The sequence below is a fragment of the Xenopus tropicalis genome, chromosome 1 (genome assembly GCF_000004195.4).
Source record: "Xenopus tropicalis strain Nigerian chromosome 1, UCB_Xtro_10.0, whole genome shotgun sequence".
NCBI lineage: Eukaryota > Metazoa > Chordata > Amphibia > Anura > Pipidae > Xenopus > Xenopus tropicalis.
In genome coordinates this window covers 209,591,278-209,610,304 of record NC_030677.2, presented here as the reverse complement: position 1 = coordinate 209,610,304, position 19,027 = coordinate 209,591,278, and positions in this window count along the sequence as shown.

The following is a 19,027-nucleotide window of genomic DNA, read 5'->3' as shown; positions in this document are numbered from 1 at the left end:
GTAAAAAAGACGTGGGCAACAAAGTAAACGGTGGGCAACAAAAAAAAGACACTGGTGACAAAAAAAAGACACTTGACAAAAAAAGACACTGGTGACAAAAAAGTCACGCAACAAACACATTCCACAGATTTTCCGCTGTTTTGCAAATTTTCTGTTCTAGTGAATTTTACGGCAAAGCGAAATGGGACAGATTACATTTTTTTAGCAGGCATGGATCCGCAGCAAATTTCCATTTCGCATTTTGCCATTGGTGAAATGTTTTGTGAAACTTCCTTGAAAATTCACCACGGGAAAATTTGTCATGCATAAAAAAAATTGTGTCGAGCGCCAAATTGGCCACGGTCGCGTCACAAAAAATGTGCAATTGAAAAAAAACCCCAACGGGTGACAAAAAAATCGTGCAGCAAATGCGTTTTCGCGATTTTTTCGCCGTTTCGCGAATTTTCTTGTCGTTTCACAAATTTTATGGCAAAGTGAAACGGGACAGATTTGCTCATCACTACTACCTTTGTATGGAAAAAAACTTGAAATAAACTGTATGAAAAAACTCAATTGCACATTAACGTCAATAAGAGTTTTTTCTCAAGTTTTTTTTCTCACTTCATGTGCATTAAAGCCAATGGGCCAATTTTTTCCTAAGTTTTTTTCTCAGGCCAAATGCATTGAAGTCAGTGGCAGTTTTTTCTCACTCCAAATTCATTGAAGTGACTGGGTATTTTTTTGTAGTTTTTTTTCCCCACAGCATTTTTTTCTTGTGGTCTTTGCAGCAAAAATGTCCACAGCATATTTCTGCCCTGGGTTAATGCAGAATTTCTCTGAAAATCCTTGCCCGGCTAAAAATTCACTCATCACTACTGAAAAAATAGTTTTATTCAAGATTTTGAGTTTGATAAATCATGAAAAAAGTTGTTCTTCTGACTTATTGAGAAATTACCCCTAATCCCCACTAGTCCCGCCCATCTGTTTCACTTCCTGCTGGTTGAATTCTCTGGATGTGCTGATAGGGAACTGAAGTCTGTCTGTGCTTGTGTGAGTGCAGGGCTGTGACTGGCTCTCACCCTCCTACTGTGCTTCAGGCAGGGACCGTTAGGACACGCCCACCCCTCATTTGAAACCCAGACAGGGACCTGAGAGGATCTATAGGGAGCTCCAATAAAGGAGCCATTGTTACAGATAGGGTTAATGTTTAGCCCAAAGTGAAGCCAGCACCGTGTATTATTCATAACTGCCTACAGGGTTAGGGGTTTTACATTTATCCAATATGTTTCCTATAAATAGGGATGCACCAAACCCACTTTTTTTGGTTCGGCCGAACCTCCGAACCCACCCAGCAGGATTCGGCCGAATCCCAAACCGAATCCGAATCCTTATTAGAATATGCTGACTAGGATAGGAAGAGATTAAAAAATTATTTCACTGCCCATTTAACTCTTTCCGAATTCTAATTAGCATATACTAATTTATTCGGATTCGGTTTGGCAGGGACCGCAGATCCAGCCGAAACCGAATCCTTAAAAAAAATGCTAGGATTCGGCCAAATCCCAAACTGAATCTGGGATTCGGTGCATTCCTACCTATAAATAATCATAATTTCGTGACCGTGATTTTTTTTGACGCGTCTTTTTTTTTCTGTGGCAAATTTTCGCAGAAGTTTTGCGAAACAACCAATGGCGGAATGCAGAAATTTGCTGCAAATCCATGCTTTTACGCAACTGCGCCTATTTTGATACAACCGCGCACAATTTGCCATGACCGCACCTATTTTGACGCGACTGTGCCTAATTTTATGCAACCACCCCCATTTTAATGCAACCTCGCCGATTTGATTCGACTGCAACTTTTTTCCGATGCGCAACAAATTTTTCCCTGGCAAATTTTCACTAAAGTTTTGCAAAACAATTCGCTGCGAATCCATGCTTTTATGCAACCGCACCCGTTTTGATGCAACCACGCACAATTTGCCATGACCGCACATATTTTGACACGACTGTGCCTAATTTTATGCAACCACCCCCATTTTGATGCAACCTCGCCGATTCGAGCGCAACTTTTTTCCGTCGCGCAACAAATTTTTCCCTGGCAAATTTTCACTAAAGTTTTGCAAAACAATTCGCTACGAATCCATGCTTTTATGCAACCGCACCCGTTTTGATGCAACCACGCACAATTTGCCATGACCGCACCTATTTTGACGCAACTGTGCCTAATTTTATGCAACCACCCCCATTTTAATGCAACCTCGCCGATTTGATTCGACTGCAACTTTTTTCCGACGCGCAACAAATTTTTCCCTGGCAAATTTTCACGAAAGTTTTGCAAAACAATTCGCTGCGAATCAATGCATTTATGCAACCGCACCCGTTTTGATGCAACCAAACACAATTTGCCATGACCGCACATATTTTGACGCGACTGTGCCTAATTTTATGCTACCGTCCCCATTTTGATGCAACCTCGCCGATTTGATTCGACTGCAACTTTTTTTCCGACGCACAACAAATTTTTCCCTGGCAAATTTTCACTAAAGTTTCGCAAAACAATTCGCTGCGAATCCATGCTTTTATGCAACCGCACCCGTTTTGATGCAACCACGCACAATTTGCCATGACCGCACATATTTTGACGCGACTGTGCCTAATTTTATGCAACCGCCCCCATTTTGATGCAACCTCGCCGATTCGATTCGAGCGCAACTTTTTTCCAACAAATTTTTCCCTGGCAAATTTTCACTAAAGTTTCACAAAACAATTCGCTGCGAATCCATGCTTGGCAAAAAATTCGCTCATCGCTGCAAATTATTCCAAATATTTTCCTGTCCATGTTCTTAATAAAAACACCTTTATACCATCTCGTGTGGATGAAACTTCTTACAATCGTCTAAACGAAGAACTTGCTGCTGTCAAGGTAACTGCCCCCCACTCCAGCCCCCTCTTGTAAAAACAGTGAAAAAGAGGATTAATCTAAACTTCTCATAAATGTATTATGTCGGCACGGTTACTTATTAACCAGAGGGCATGTATCCTTGGTGGGCCGGGATGGAAATACTTATCTGTCCCATCTCAATAAATGAGATGATGGAGTTTCTGATAAAAACAAACCTTTATCCTCTTAAACATAGATTTTCTATCTATAATTTGGGAAAATTGACCGTGATAAGACTTGTTGTCATTCTAATATATCAGCAGAGCCGCGTTGATGTTGGTGCAGATACAAGTTAAGCCCAAAGCCCTTTTCTCTTATCTTAATACGATAGAAGCTAAATCCCTCCACATTTAAGTTAATAAACAAAAAGGTGCTCTGCTCTACTTGTCCTTTAATTTCTCTACTGACCTTTATTTATTTATGACAATGCTGCCCAGGAGACCTGGACAGTTAATATAGGACTGGCTGCCTTTATTCGCTGGACTGGGAAAACAAATTAAGAAATAAAATCTTAATGAAACACCAAACAGATTGTTTTTCACGCTGTATAATTACTCATTTTGTGAAATTCATTGAAATAATGGAAGAAAGAAGTGACTAAATTAAATTAAAGGCTACATTAAAGACAAATCACTTATTCTTTTAAAGTAGGATTGCACCAAATCCAGTTGTTCGGGTTCGGCCGAACCCCAGAATCCACCGTAGGGGATTTGGTCGAATACCATTCTTGATTTGAAGCACGTGGGCGAATAATGTTCCACTTCCGTGTTAACATGACAAAAAGTCATGTGATTTTTAGAAATCGGATTCGATTCGGCCAGGACCGTGGATTCTACCCGATCCGAATTCTGCCGAAAAAAAGCACAAATATCGAACAGAATCCTGGATTTGGTGCATTCTTATTTAAAAGCCGTTGTTATAGTTGCCGTTGCATTGTTTTCCAATGGTGAAAAATAGTGATGAGCGAATCTGTCCCGTTTTGCCGAAAAATTTGCGAATCTTTCAAAAGATTTGCAAAATGTTGCGCGCCAAAAAAAAATTGTTACCCGCGACTATTCTTTTGACGCCGGCAACGCCAGAGACTATTTTTGCGACAATTTTTGGACGCACGACTATTCTTTTGATGCACGACTATTCTTGCGACAATTTTTGGATGCGCGGCAAATTTTTCTGCGGCAAATTCAAGCCTGGCAAAACATTTTCGCCAATCACTAGTGAAAAATGCGAAATCAGTTTACATTGCAAAAAATATTACATTTGAGGGTGATTTTTGGAGTTTTAAAATGCGGATAAACTCTTTTTTTTACAAATGACTTACGTTTACTAAAATGCCTGAACTTTTTTCATTTTTCTCATGATAAAAAGTCGTGACAATGACAAAACTTTGGACTTGTTGAATGAAAACGGTGACTTTTTTGAATTGTCACACAAAAAAAACTGTGTCAAAAATCCAAAAACCTCTAAAGTTTTGAAGCAAAAGAAGGATCCTCCAGGGACGTCTGTCATTGGCTTTTACATGATCTCGGCAAGTTTTGCCAGAGAATTGGCAGATTTGCATTTTTAGCCGTTTTGATGCATAGTCAATCTCTTTTCCTGCTAAAAATCCGAATCGGGAATTTTTTTTTTTAGTAAATGACCCCCATACTGTTCTCCATAAGTCAGTCATAATAATAGTCATAATTATTAGTAATAATAATAGTATTATTATATTATTATTAGTAATAATATTATATATAAGTAATAATTATATTACTAGTAGTAATGAGTGAATCTGTCCCGTTTTGCATCGTTGGAAAAATCGATGAAAAATCAGCGAAACGCGTTTGTCGCACAACTTATTTGTTGCACGCGTGTTTTGGGTTTTTTTGCCGCCCTTGTCTTTGTCACGATCTCCCTGAGGAGTCGCTGTGGAGTACCAGGAAGGTGGGAGCCTGAAGACGGGGTAACCCGGAGTGTAACCATAGGTCACAGAACTGGTGTCAGAGGCCATGTTGATAGCTAAGAACTTAATAAACTTAGTGACTTAACAGTGCACACAAAGAATATACAGACTGAATGTAGAACGGCAGGCAGAGGCAGAATCCAAAACAGGCAAAAGGTCAGGGCAAGCGGCAGTCAAGCGAAATAAAGGACAGGCCAAGGTCAAAACCGGGAAATCAAGGCAGAACTAGAAAGAACTCAGGAACAAGGCAGAAGGCAGGATCAGGACACGGAACTGGAGCTTGGAACCAGCGGGAACAAGAACAGACACAGGAACAGGGAACACGAAGGCAGGGTCTCAAGAGACAATTAATGACCAAGCAAGGGGCAATAGTCAGGGAAAGGCTTATAAAGGGTGAAGATTAGGAGATGGGAAACACATGAGGTTAATGAGGTGGGCGGAGGAAAGAGCAGACAGAAAGTAGGAGACAAGGGAAGAAACAGACACAGCCCAAATGCCTCCAGTGGCTACAGAGGCAAATGCATGCCGCCAGGAACACCCCAAGTGGTGTTCGAATCCCGCTGATCCTGACATTACCCCCCCCTTGAGGATCGACCACTGGGCGATCCCAGGATCGGGTGGACATATTTTAAACATTTTCCTACCAAAAATGTCCTTAAGGCTTGCAGTCCAAAAAATGTCCAAAAGTTTCAAGTCCAGAGAGACCAAAAACAAAAGAACTGCAAAAAATTTAAAATAACCAGGATCAGAAGACAAAGCCAGAGGGTCGTCAGGAACAGAAGCCGAAGCCAGGGGGTCATCAGGAACAGAAGCTGAAGCCAGGGGATCATCAGGAACAGAAGCCGAAGCCAGGGGGTCGTCAGGAACAGAAGCTGAAGCCAGGGGGTCATCAGAAGCCGAAGCCAAAGGGTCGCCAGGAACAGAAGCCGAAGCCAGAGGGTCGTCAGGAACAGAAGCCGAAGCCAGAGGGTCGTCAGGAACAGAAGCCGAAGCCAAAGGGTCGCCAGGAACAGAAGCCGAAGCCAGAGGGTCGTCAGGAACAGAAGCCGAAGCCAAAGGGTCGTCAGGAACAGAAGCCGAAGCCAGAGGGTCGCCAGGAACAGAAGCCGAAGCCAAAGGGTCGTCAGGAACAGAAGCCGAAGCCAGAGGGTCGTCAGGAACAGAAGCCGAAGCCAGAGGGTCGCCAGGAACAGAAGCCGAAGCCAGAGGGTCGTCAGGAACAGAAGCCGAAGCCAAAGGGTCGCCAAAGCCAGGAGCCAGAACAGGAGTGTCGCCAGAGTCAGAAGCCGAAGCCAGAGGATCATTAACACAAGGTAGACCACCAAGGTCAGGATTTAGAACAGAGAAGTTGCCAGAATCGAGAGCCACAGCGGATGAGACGCCAGGGTCAGGAGCCACAGCGGATGAGACGCCACACAAAACACCCATTACAGGTGGAGGACCATCATAGACACCCATTACAGGTGAAGCACCATCAAGCACACCCACTACAGGTGGAAGAGAGATGCCCAGGGAAGCAACAAGACCACCACTCACTGCAACAGGACTGGCAGAGTCTGCGACAACAGAACCACCAGATCCACTAGCAGGGAAGGTAGACCCAGAAGCAATTTTGTCCTCAGAGGCAGGTGGCAGAAGCATTGGCACTGAAGAGAGAACAGGCACGACCGCTGACACAGAGGCAGGAACAGCCACAACTGCTGGCACAGGAGCCGTCACGGGCAGGGCCGCTGGCACAGGAGCTGGAACTGATGACTGGAGAACTGGCACAGACATGACTGCTGGTACGGGAGAAGGCATCCGTCGGGGTGCAGGCACAGGAGGAGGCACTGGCTGGATGGCAGACACCGGAGCAGGCACTGGCTGGCAGACACCGGAGCAGGCACTGGCTGGATGGCAGACACCGGAGCAGGCACTGGCTGGATGGCAGACACCGGAGCAGGCACTGGCTGGATGGCAGGAACCGGAGCAGGCACTGGCTGGATGGCAGGAACCAGAGCAGGCACTGGCTGGAAGGCAGGAACCAGAGCAGGCACTGGCTGGAAGGCAGGAACCAGAGCAGGCACTGGCTGGAAGGCAGGAACCGGAGACTGGACTGCGGATGCAGGAACCAGAGACTGGACTGCGGATGCAGGAACCGGAGACTGGACTGCGGATGCAGGAACCGGAGACTGGACTGCGGATGCAGGAACCGGAGACTGGACTGCGGATGCAGGAACCGGAGACTGGACTGCGGATGCAGGAACCGGCAGGTTAACAGCAGGTGCTAGAGCAGACAGCAGCAGCTTTCGGGGAGCCGGCACAGGAGCAGACAGCTTTCGGGGAGCCGGCACAGGAGCAGACAGCTTTCGGGGAGCCGGCACAGGAGCGGAGACTGGCACAGGAGCGGAGACTGGCACAGGAGCGGGCAGGGAGTCAGCTGACACTGGAGCAGTCAGCTTTCGGGGAGCCGGCACAGGAGCAGACAGCTTTCGGGGAGCCGGCACAGGAGCTGAGGGTTGCAGTTCAGGCACAGAAGCTGAGGGTTGCAGTTCAGGCACAGAAGCTGAGGGTTGCAGTTCAGGCACAGAAGCTGAGGGTTGCAGTTCAGGCACAGAAGCTGAGGGTTGCAGTTCAGGCACAGAAGCTGAGGGTTGCAGTTCAGGCACAGGAGCTGAAGCAGGACAAGGCCGCTGTTGCTGGGGCACTGGCACAGAGGCTGGAGCGGGAGACTGAAGCACTGGCACAGGAGCCGATGAATGTTCAGAGCTGGACTGCCCGAGGGATGGTAGAGGCCCAATCCGTGGGAAAGCTGGCAAGGGACCAAGCCGCCTGAGAGCAGGTACCAGAAAAATAGACAAATACGCAGGTACTGAAGGCTGGGCAGCCGGCACCGGAGCAGACAGGGGGATAGCCGGCACCGGAGCAGACAGGGAGATAGCCGGCACCGGAGCAGACAGGGAGATAGCCGGCACCGGAGCAGACAGGGAGATAGCCGGCACCGGAGCAGACAGGGAGATAGCCGGCACCGGAGCAGACAGGGAGATAGCCGGCACCGGAGCAGACAGGGAGATAGCCGGCACCGGAGCAGACAGGGAGATAGCCGGCACCGGAGCAGACAGGGAGATAGCCGGCACTGGAGCAGACACTGGAAGCTTGGCTGCAGGAACTTGAGCAAGAGACTGGTTTTTAATAGACAGACTCACGAACTGGGGTTCAGGTCTGAGAGACTTGAAAATGGTCACAGGTTTGATGTCAGACTGCGGAACAGCCAAAGCTGACAGGGGAGCAGTTACAGACTGAACTGAAGGTAAATGAACAGACATGGGCTTAATGGCAGTTTGAATCTCATCCTCATCAGTATCCACATCTTCCCAGTCTTCATAATCAGAAAGATCAGTATAGTCATCTTCACAGTCTAGTTCCTCATCATAAAAATCATAATAGGAAGGAACAGTAGGCTGGTGGATATTCAATATATTTAACTCAACAAGCTGTGAATATCTTGGGACTGAAGGGGTAAACGGGAAAGGTTTTACAGAACCGGCAGTCCCAGTGGCACTTGAAGAGAATGAGTCAGAGGTAACTGGGAATAAATCCCCAGTAAAAGTAGCTTTCAGATAAGACAAAAATGCACAGGGATCCTCCAAAAAACTGGCCTTTTCAGCAATGCACCATTCCGCCCATACACGAGCATCTCCCTCTAGGAGATAATGAGCTATAAGTCTACTCCTTAAAGGATTAGTGGCTTGTACAAAAAATGGAGCAGAACTTAAGGCTTTACATGATAGCAGAAAGGCAGAAAAAGAATCTTCCTCACCTTTGTATTTCTTGAGGGTAGAGAGCCAAGGAGCAGTAGAGAGTTGTAGTTCAACATCACAGGACATGGAGGAGTTACCAGCAGGCTCCATTTTGTATGGCTTGGTCATTCTGTCACAATCTCCCTGAGGAGACGCTGTGGAGTAACAGGAAGGTGGGAGCCTGAAGACGGGGTAACCCGGAGTGTAACCATAGGTAACAGAACTGGTGTCAGAGGCCATGTTGATAGTGAAGAACTTTTAATAAACTAAGTGACTTAACAGTGCACACAAAGGATATACAGACTGAATGTAGAACGGCAGGCAGAGGCAGAATCCAAAACAGGCAATAGGTCAGGGCAAGCGGCAGTCAAACGTAGTCAGGGCAGGCCAAGGTCAAAACCGGGAAATCAAGGTAGAACTAGGAAGGACTCAGGAACAAGGCAGAAGGCAGGATCAGGACACGGAACTGGAGCTTGGAACCAGCGAGAACAAGGACACAGACACAGGAACAGGAACAGGAACAGGACGGCAGGGTCACGAAAGACAATTAATGACCAAGCAAGGGGCAATGGTCAGGGAAAGGCTTATAAAGGGTGAAGATTAGATGATGGGAAACACATGAGGTTAATGAGGTGGGCGGAGGAAAGGGAGCAGGCAGAAAGTAGGAGACAAGGGAAGAAACACACAGACCAAATGCCTCCAGTGGCTACAGAGGCAAATGCATGCCGCCAGGAACACCCCAAGTGGTGTTCGAATCCCGCTGATCCTGACAGTCTTCCATTGTTGCCCACATCTTTTTTTTTGTGGTCACGAGTCTTTTTTTGCAGCGACCACGCCTATTTTGCTGTGGCCACACCAATTTTGCTGCGACTGCACCTATTTTGCTGCAACTGTGACTTTTTTTGATGCACAGCAAATTTTCATTGAAGTTTCGCAAAACAATTCACCAATGGCGAAATGCAGAAATTTGCTGCGTATCTGTGCCTGCCCCAAAAAATTCATTCAACACTAATTACTATTCTTAGATGACTTAGTTTAGCTAGTAACAGTGACGTCCATATAAACAACCCCATCCCTTCACCATTTGTTGTGATTGTCTATTATGCAGGGGCATTATCTATGCTCTAGTTATTTGATTATCTCACAAGGACCAAACATAGAATAGCTTCAGTTTCCATGTTTGCCCTGATTAGAACAAAAATCAAGAAGTATGTTAGTATGTTAATTCAGTTTCCCCAGCTCACCCATTACAATGAGTCAGGGTTGGACTGGGGGATGCAGGACCCACTGGGGCTACCAGTGGGTCCAAAAAAACTTTGCAAACCCCATAGACTTCAATGGGAAGGTGAACTTTAAAACCTAGAAAAGCCATTTCTGGCCAGAAAACTGATTTTAAAGTTGTTTAAAGGGTGCCACGACCTGGACAGTGACATGCAGGAGGGGGATCAAGGGCAAAAATTTCTCTGAAAAATACTTTGTTGACACAGCGTTGTGTAAAAACGCAAGCTATTCCTATGTATACGCAAAGGCAGCTGGCAGACCTAGCGGAAATACGCAGCGTTTTTTGCTATTTCGCACTATTAGCACCATGGAAACGGGATTTGCTTACGCCAGTACTAGGCTGAAAAACGCCATGTGTGGTTGTGCGGCGTTTTTAGGCCGAGAAAAAACGCAGCGAAAAAACGCCTAAGGCGAACCCAAATTGCGAACATCGCGAAAAATTCACGAACTTGCGAACGCCGGCGAACAGTTCGCTACATCTCTACCCACCAGCCATGCCCCGTGCCACACCCCCCACAGGGGCCCCCACCACACCCCCTTCAGTGGACCCCACATCCTTCCCTGAACGTGTGTAAAGGTCCCCATACACGGGCAGATAGAAGTTGCCGATATCGGTCCCTTGGAACGACTCGGCAGCTTATCGGCCCGTGTGGGGGCAGAAACGATCGGACTGGCCTGGACCAAACGATCGAATTCACCGACATGCGACATCGCCAAGCGAGCGGATCTGCCCGTGTATGGCCACCTTAAGTGAAATGGGTCAGGGGAGGACACTGCTGGCTGGGGGAGTGGTAAAAGGGATCAAGTCTGGGCTGCTGGGGCCCACCAGATTTTTTCCCGCTATCCCGGCGGCCCAGTCCGACCCTGCAATCAATGCCTGAAATCCCTCAATCCCGCAATTGTGAATATTTGCCTGCAGATCTTGGCAGCCGCCACTATTTTATCTTTTGTGTTTCTTCCAGAAAGTTTAATTCTTTGAACACTGCTTATGTTTTATACATCTCCCTCATTTTATACCGCGACACTTCATAGGTACAATATACAATAACAGCATACAGTAACTTTATATCTTCAAACATATAAAACTATAAAGCTCTGACTGTTCCGCTGTTTATGCCATTGGTGCATTCCGTCGGCGGCTCGTCTGTATGCGGGGAAGCGACGCGCACGGAACGGGGACCGTTTGGTGTATTTTTATAGAACAGTTTTTCAGCTTTTTAACTGCCTTTTTCTGAATGTTCTAGTAACCATTAAAACAGAAGTTAAATGCATGAGAAAAAAAAAAAAAAGTCCTACAAATTTTATTTTGAAGATCCAATTCAAATACAAGGCAGGCCTCTGGCTGAGCAGCAATTGTTAAGTGAAATCTCAAGAGTAGTTTTGTGTTGGAATATAAAATGGGCCAAAGCACATCAATACGAGATATGGCCAGGGCCTCGGGCTATGATTAAATATTGATGATTCTCCGAAATGTGTGACAGGACAAAAAAAACTGCACCTACATTTTATTCCAACCAACTGGCAAACACCGGAGAGTCTGACCTTTTAGGAGAATTGGAACATAGACATGTATATGAGTTCCTAATGAGCTCTCCTTCCGCAACGAGATGGGCAGAAAATATTTTTTAGATTTTATAGTTGTTCCCCGATTAATGAGATCTGTTTCTGCTCGGGTATTTGAACGCGGATGTGTGTGTCTTATTCATAATACTATTATTAGTGATGAGCGAATCTGTTCCATTTCGCTTCGCCGAAAAATTTGCGAATGTTTCAAAAGATTTGCGAAACAGCGCAAAATTTGCGAAACGGCGAAAATGTTGCACGTCAAAAAAATTGTCGCCCGCGGCTATTATTTCGTTGCCCGCGGCTATTATTTTGTCGCCCGCGGCTACTATTTTGTTGCGCGGCTATTATTTTGTCGCCCGTGGCTATTATTTCATTGCGTGGCTATTATTTTGTCGCCCGCGGCTATTATTTTGTCGCACGGCTATTATTTCGTCTCCTGTGGCTATTATTTTGTAGCGCAGCTATTATTTCGTCGCCCGTGGCTATTATTTCGTCGCCCGTGGCTATTATTTTGTTGCACGCCTATTATTTTGCCGCCTGCGGCTATTATTTTGTCACGCGGCTATTATTTCGTCGCCCACAGCTATTATTTCGTCGCCCGTGGCTATTATTTCGTCGCCCGCGGCTACTATTTTGTCGCGCGGCTATTATTTCGTCACCCGCAGCTATTATTTCGGCGCACGGCTATTATTTTGTCGCCCGCTACAATTTTTAGATGCACGCCGAATTTTTTCGCGGCAAATGTTTTCATCCATTTCGCGAAACAATCTGCCAATGGCGGAACGCCGCAAATCCATGCCTGGCGAAACATTTCGCCCATCACTAACTATTATCACTTTCTTGTCTAGACGAGTGGAAAGAAAGAAAAAAAAAATGAATGAAAAAAAAAAGGATTCAACTGAATTTGTACATAAAAGAGCAATGATTATATTGTTTGGGGTGTAAAGGTAAAATATCATAATAATAATTAGAAAAATATAATAATATTATAATAAAATTAATACTAATATGATAATATTTCGAGAAATAATGAATTAATTAAAAAACAAAAAGGGTAAATATTTAGAAATATTTAGAATATTTAGAAATATTTGTATTCAGTTGGAATTTAACCCTGTAATACTGAAGATTAGCGATGAGCTAAATTATTTGGCAGGCGCGGATTCATGGGAAAAATTCACTGCATCATGAAAAATTATCTCCTGTGTCAAAAAAATAATGTGCTCCAAAAAAATTGTTGCGCTGTATTTTCGACATTTCACAAATTTGTCACCGCGAAATGAGACAGATTCGCTCATCACTTATTAGTGATGTTCGAATCTGTCCCGTTTCGCTGAAAAATTCTCAAAATGATAGGAAAATCCATGAAACGGCAAAAAAAATTGTGAAACGCGTGCCGTGCAAACTTGAATTTGTCGCACCTATGCGACCGCTGCTATTTTTGACACGACTGCTGCTATTTTTGATGCGAATCGCGTTGTCACGTGCATTTTTGTCACACTTGTCTTATTTTGTTGTGCGTGTCTTCTTTTGCTGCGACCACAGCCAATTTTTTTTGGCAAGCACCAATTTTTTGGGTGTCAGATTTTCACTGCTGTTTCACGAAAATGCGGAAATTCTCTGCAACGCCATGCCTGACGAAAAAATGTGCTCATTACTAGAACCCATAGCACCTTCTCCATTATGGATTGGCCTAACTCAGTCCCATTAAGGGTATATGTGGCTGCATTATGACCTGAAAACCACCAATGCCCTCTGATATTGGCTTGAAGTGAAATGAGAATAAAAGATATTGAATTCTCCAACTTTTAGGGGCAATGGTTTTTGCATAGCAGCACAGATTCATCAAAGTACGAGTTCGAATCCCGAAATGGGTAAAATTCAGATTAGATACGATCATTTCTGATGCTTGGAAATGTCACGAAAATGCTTACAAAAAAATCGTAACAGTCAGGATAATATCGTATTGGCGATCCGAAAGTCATTAAATTTTCATATCTGAACGATCATAAACAACGGGAAAACCTTTCTGACTTTGATCCTTCTGTGCATGATTTTGGAAGCCTCCCATAGGGCTCAATGGCACTCTGCAGCTCCAACCCGGCCCAAGGAAAGTCTCCCATAGGGCTCAATGGCACTCTGCAGCTCCAACCCGGCCCAAGGAAAGTCTCCCATAGGGCTCAATGGCACTCTGCAGCTCCAACCCGGCCCAAGGAAAGCCTCCCATAGGGCTCAATGGCACTCTGCGGCTCCAACCCGGCCCAAGGAAAGTCTCCCATAGGGCTCAATGGCACTCTGCAGCTCCAACCCGGCCCAAGAAAAGTCTCCCATAGGGCTCAATGGCACTCTGCAGCTCCAACCTGGCCCAAGGAAAGTCACCCATAGGGCTCAATGGCACTCTGCAGCTCCAACCTGGTCCAAGGAAAGTCTCCCATAGGGCTCAATGGCACTCTGCAGCTCCAACCCGGCCCAAGGAAAGTCTCCCATAGGGCTCAATGGCACTCTGCAGCTCCAACCCGGCCCAAGGAAAGTCACCCATAGGGCTCAATGGCACTCTGCAGCTCCAACCTGGTCCAAGGAAAGTCTCCCATAGGGCTCAATGGCACTCTGCAGCTCCAACCCGGCCCAAGGAAAGCCTCCCATAGGGCTCACTGGCACTCTGCAGCTCCAACCGGCCCAAGGAAAGTCTCCCATAGGGCTCAATGGCACTCTGCAGCTCCAACCCGGCCCAAGGAAAGTCTCCCATAGGGCTCAATGGCACTCTGCAGCTCCAACCCGGCCCAAGGAAAGTCTCCCATAGGGCTCAATGGCACTCTGCAGCTCCAACCCGGCCCAAGGAAAGCCTCCCATAGGGCTCAATGGCACTCTGCAGCTCCAACCCGGCCCAAGGAAAGTCTCCCATAGGGCTCAATGGCACTCTGCAGCTCCAACCCGGCCCAAGGAAAGCCTCCCATAGGGCTCAATGGCACTCTGCAGCTCCAACCCGGCCCAAGGAAAGTCTCCCATAGGGCTCAATGGAACTCTGCAGCTCCAACCCGGCCCAAGGAAAGCCTCCCATAGGGCTCAATGGCACTCTGCAGCTCCAACCCGGCCCAAGGAAAGTCTCCCATAGGGCTCAATGGCACTCTGCAGCTCCAACCCGGCCCAAGGAAAGTCTCCCATAGGGCTCAATGGCACTCTGCAGCTCCAACCCGGCCCAAGGAAAGTCTCCCATAGGGCTCAATGGCACTCTGCAGCTCCAACCCGGCCCAAGGAAAGTCACCATACCGAAACTTTCGCACTCGTTGCGACAAATGCAATTTTGTCATGTAAATTTTGTCGCAATGTACAAAAAAGTCATGCAAATTATCAAAAAAATCCAAAAAATACGCACAGTACGAAAACTTAGAACAACTACAAATTTTTTTTGTATTCGGAAAAGATCGTACTTTGATGAATGAGCCCCTTAATGTCTTAAATTGTAATGTTCCAGGTCTGAGACGGCATAAAATAATGCCATCATTTCCGGCACGAGATGAATTACACACCTTTATAAATAAATTATGGATCAGGCCAAATATTTCCACAATAAGGACAACGATAATTCATGTGTACGAACTACAATGGAGCTTTATCAAATGCCAGCTATTTTATATTAGGTTTCACACTTTTTTTTTTTTTTTGTCATTACATTTTGTACATGGTTTTATAAATGAGGTCCTTAGAGTCCGTTATTCCTACTTCAATTAATTAAAAAAAAAGTAATTGTTTTTTATTTTTAATTTATTGAGAGGCAAAAAGAATTAGCGACTGTTAATCTGTTCTGTAATCACAGAAAGCGTTCTTAGACCTGTTAATAAATACCGAGAGCTCCGCGGCTGTGAGTAATAGAATCAAGCCATAAGCAGGCTGATTTATTATTTTTCAAATTTCAATCATTTGGGTTATTTCAATGCTAATTATTATTGATTTTTTTTACACATGGCATGACATTGATAGTTCATTTAGTGCTTGATTTAATAATTTAGAGAAATATATTGTCTTATTAACCGATGCAAGCACAAGTGTGAAGAGCTAAAATGTGGTTCAAATATTGTATGTTTAAATGTTATCTTCTACCGTTGAGCTTCTTTAGCCTGGTGAATTGCTTGTTACTAGTGATGGGCTAAATGTTTCGCCAGGCATGGATTCGCGGCGAATTTCCGTTTCGCGAAACGGATGAAAAGTTTGCAGCGGAAAAATTTGGCGCACATCCAAAAATTGTCGCTGGAGTCAAAAAAGAATAGTCGCGTGACAAAATAATAGCTGCGGGCGATGAAATAATAGCCGCGGGCGACAAAATAATAGCCGTGGGCGACAAAACAATAGCCGTGTGACAAAATAATAGCTGCGGTCGACAAAATAATAGCCGCGTGACAAAACAATAGCCGCGGCGACGAAATAATAGCCGCGGGCGACAAAATAATAGCCGTGGGTGACAAAACAATAGCCGTGCGACAAAATAATAGCTTTGGGCGACAAAACAATAGCCATGCGACAAAATAATAGCCACGGGTGACAATTTTTTTTGACGCACAACATTTTCGCCATTTCGCGAATTTTTCGCCGTTTTGCGGATCTTTTGAAAGATTCACAAATTTTTTGTCGAAGTGAAACGGAACAGATTTGCTCATCACTACTTCTTACTATCAGGGTTTCCTGGAAAACAGCAATAGGGCATATTTACTTATGGGTGAAATTTGGTAAATTTCTACTCACAAAAATCTACTTAGTCCCTGCAACAACCATGAGATTATTTTGTTTTACCTAAATGTAGTTTTTTTTTAATCTGCAGAGTGGACACCGTAGCCTTCCAGAGGGCTTATTTTGGCAGCGAAGTTCTCCAGAAGGCGGTTAAGACCCACCCTGATTTATTGCAAATGGTGGCCATACACGTAGAAATTACAAACTCAGCCCTGAACGTCAATGGGGGAAACGAATGCTCTTTCCTGTGACCAATGATCGCAGGAAAGAGCATTCGTTTCCTCCATTGACATTCAGGGCTGAGTCGTCAGATATGGAGGTAGAACCAATAGGAATTCTACCTCCACCTGCCGATTTTGCTTGGGCGCCTTCAAAAGTCTTTTAACCCGCCCGATCGACAAGATGACTGATATCTCAATGGTCTCAGGAAAGAGCATTCATTTCCCCCATTGACGTTCAGGGCTGAGTCATCAGATATGGAGGTAGAACCAATAGGAATTCTACCTCCACCTGCAGATTTTGCTTGGGCGCCTTCAAAAGTCTTTTAACCCGCCTGATCGACGAGATGACTGATATCTCAATGGTCACAGGAAAGAGCATTAGTTTCCCCCATTGACGTTCAGGGCTGAGTTGTCAGATATGGAGGTAGAACCAAAAGGAATTCTAACTCCACCTGCAGATTTTGCTTGGGCGCCTTCAAAAGTCTTTTAACCCGCCCGATCGACGAGATGACTGATATCTCAATGGTCACAGGAAAGAGCATTAGTTTCCCCCATTGACGTTCAGGGCTGAGTCGTCAGATATGGAGGTAGAACCAATAGGAATTCTACCTCCACCTGCCGATTTTGCTTGGGCGCCTTCAAAAGTCTTTTAACCCGCCCGATCGACAAGATGACTGATATCTCAATGGTCTCAGGAAAGAGCATTAGTTTCCCCCATTGACGTTCAGGGCTGAGTCGTCAGATATGGAGGTAGAACCAATAGGAATTCTACCTCCACCTGCCGATTTTGCTTGGGCGCCTTCAAAAGTCTTTTAACCCGCCCGATCGACAAGATGACTGATATCTCAATGGTCTCAGGAAAGAGCATTAGTTTCCCCCATTGACGTTCAGGGCTGAGTCATCAGATATGGAGGTAGAACCAATAGGAATTCTACCTCCACCTGCAGATTTTGCTTGGGCGCCTTCAAAAGTCTTTTAACCCGCCCGATCGACGAGATGACTGATATCTCAATGGTCACAGGAAAGAGCATTAGTTTCCCCCATTGACGTTCAGGGCTGAGTCGTCAGATATGGAGGTAGAACCAATAGGAATTCTACCTCCACCTGCCGATTTTGCTTGGGCGCCTTCAAAAGTCTTTTAACCCGCCCGATCGACAAGATGACTGATATCTCAATGGTCTCAGGAAAGAGCATTAGTTTCCCCCATTGACGTTCAGGGCTGAGTCGTCAGATATGGAGGTAGAACCAATAGGAATTCTACCTCCACCTGCCGATTTTGCTTGGGCGCCTTCAAAAGTCTTTTAACCTGCCCGATCGACAAGATGACTGATATCTCAATGGTCTCAGGAAAGAGCATTAGTTTCCCCCATTGACGTTCAGGGCTGAGTCGTCAGATATGGAGGTAGAACCAATAGGAATTCTACCTCCACCTGCAGATTTTGCTTGGGCGCCTTCAAAAGTCTTTTAACCCGCCCGATCGACGAGATGACTGATATCTCAATGGTCACAGGAAAGAGCATTAGTTTCCCCCATTGACGTTCAGGGCTGAGTCGTCAGATATGGAGGTAGAACCAATAGGAATTCTACCTCCACCTGCCGATTTTGCTTGGGCGCCTTCAAAAGTCTTTTAACCCGCCCGATCGACAAGATGACTGATATCTCAATGGTCACAGGAAAGAGCATTAGTTTCCCCCATTGACGTTCAGGGCTGAGTCGTCAGATATGGAGGTAGAACCAATAGGAATTCTACCTCCACCTGCAGATTTTGCTTGGGCGCCTTCAAAAGTCTTTTAACCCGCCCGATCGACGAGATGACTGATATCTCAATGGTCACAGGAAAGAGCATTAGTTTCCCCCATTGACGTTCAGGGCTGAGTCGTCAGATATGGAGGTAGAACCAATAGGAATTCTACCTCCACCTGCCGATTTTGCTTGGGCGCCTTCAAAAGTCTTTTAACCCGCCCGATCGACAAGATGACTGATATCTCAATGGTCTCAGGAAAGAGCATTAGTTTCCCCCATTGACGTTCAGGGCTGAGTCGTCAGATATGGAGGTAGAACCAATAGGAATTCTACCTCCACCTGCCGATTTTGCTTGGGCGCCTTCAAAAGTCTTTTAACCCGCCCGATCGACAAGATGACTGATATCTCAATGGTCTCAGGAAAGAGCATTAGTTTCCCCCATTGACGTTCAGGGCTGAGTCGTCAGATATGGAGGTAGAACCAATAGGAATTCTACCTCCACCTGCAGATTTTGCTTGGGCGCCTTCAAAAGTCTTTTAACCCGCCCGATCGACAAGATGACTGATATCTCAATGGTCACAGGAAAGAGCATTAGTTTCCCCCATTGACGTTCAGGGCTGAGTCGTCAGATATGGAGGTAGAACCAATAGGAATTCTACCTCCACCTGCCGATTTTGCTTGGGCGCCTTCAAAAGTCTTTTAACCCGCCCGATCGACAAGATGACTGATATCTCAATGGTCTCAGGAAAGAGCATTAGTTTCCCCCATTGACGTTCAGGGCTGAGTCGTCAGATATGGAGGTAGAACCAATAGGAATTCTACCTCCACCTGCAGATTTTGCTTGGGCGCCT